This window comes from Nanorana parkeri, unplaced genomic scaffold (genome assembly GCF_000935625.1).
Source record: "Nanorana parkeri isolate BGI_ZX_2015 unplaced genomic scaffold, ASM93562v1 scaffold1561, whole genome shotgun sequence".
NCBI lineage: Eukaryota > Metazoa > Chordata > Amphibia > Anura > Dicroglossidae > Nanorana > Nanorana parkeri.
In genome coordinates, this window is record NW_017307829.1 from 54,391 (window position 1) to 55,949 (window position 1,559).

The window sequence follows — 1,559 nt, forward strand, 5'->3', positions numbered from 1 at the left end:
CCGGCCGTTTTTTTACTACGGCCGGCCCGGAAGTGGTTAAATACCCTCCCAGGTAGCACCAGGTGGTAAATAATCGCTGACAGCTGGGAGACACCCGCAGGTGAGCACTGGACTTGCAGGTTCTAGCACCACCTAGTAGTGGTCTGGTACCTGACAGCTCCTGGCTGACTGGAGACACCTGCAGGTGAGCGCAGGAACTGCAGGACCTGGTTCCAGTGCCACCTGGAGGTGCTATGGTCCCTGACACACTACTGTGTTAATTGAAAGCTTCTGAAAAGTATACGGAAGCTTCATTAAAAAATAATGATATAACAGTTTTAGTACTCTGTTTCCAGTATGATTACTCTTTTTCCTTCATGTGAAGATTAAATGGGTGACATACAAAAAAATACCATACCATAAGTAAAAAAAAAAAAAATATGTTCAAACCCCTTTTAACTCTTAGATAATCTTAATCAGTTCTAATTCCTTCTTCCCCTTCTCCCCTGTTATTTTTCTATGGTTTGTATTTTATTTCTGTTGTTTTTTAACAATTAACTAGTTTAGCTGTCACACCTGTACACCCCTTATGTACCAGAGCAATTTTTATATTTCTGCTGTGGGCCTGTTTATTCGGCAATAACTTTGTTATTACTAAGGCTTTCTTTTGGTGATATTGTCTTACAAAAAAATATTTTTAATGCAATCCATAGAAAAAAACAATCAAAACTAAAAAAAAAGTACTTTGATTACTGTTACTGTAGATAAAAAGTATACATTATTTGTATTTCGTCTACAATGCATCCTCCTTAAAATGACACTATAATTAGAATGTTTTTTGTACAAAGCATTATTAAAGTTATTTACACATTACATTAAGTTTTTTGTTTTTTTAATAAAGTGTGTGCTTTTTTAATTCAACACTAAAAAAAAACCAAAAAACACACAAATAACAATTATTATTGTGTTATCTTAAAGAAGAACATCAGGTATGCTAAAAAGTTAACCCTTGCCATGGGGCTACCCCGACTTGTCGGAAAAAAAAAAGATATACTCACCTGATCCTCGGTCTTGCGTCAGTCAGCACTCACCTCTCTCCCCTCCACTCTGGCTGTGGCATGTCCCTTGGCGTCCTCATGTCTAATGCAAGTCAATGGACTGTATTAAATGTGATGCTGTCAGCAGTGCTTAGACCACAGGAGACAGAGGCTGCGGGGACCGGTCTAGGTGCGATCGAGGATCAGGCGAGTACATTTCTTTTATTTTAGCCCCTATATAAAAAATGAGCAGTTAACCCTTGCAGTGGGGTATCCTATCATCCATATCCACTGAGTCTGTGGCATTAGCAGCGGTATACCTGAGACCATTATAAAGATTTATTTTGTTATAAAATATAAGTTAATACAGCAAAACATTTAATGGGGAATTACTGTGCATTTGAATTACACGTCAATGATGATTTGTTAGCATAATATTTAGGAATTTAGACATTTCTGCTCCCTGCTGCATCATTATGTTATTTTATTTCTAGGACTGCACCCATGTGGCTTTCTGTATATCAAAAATAATTGGCCACAATG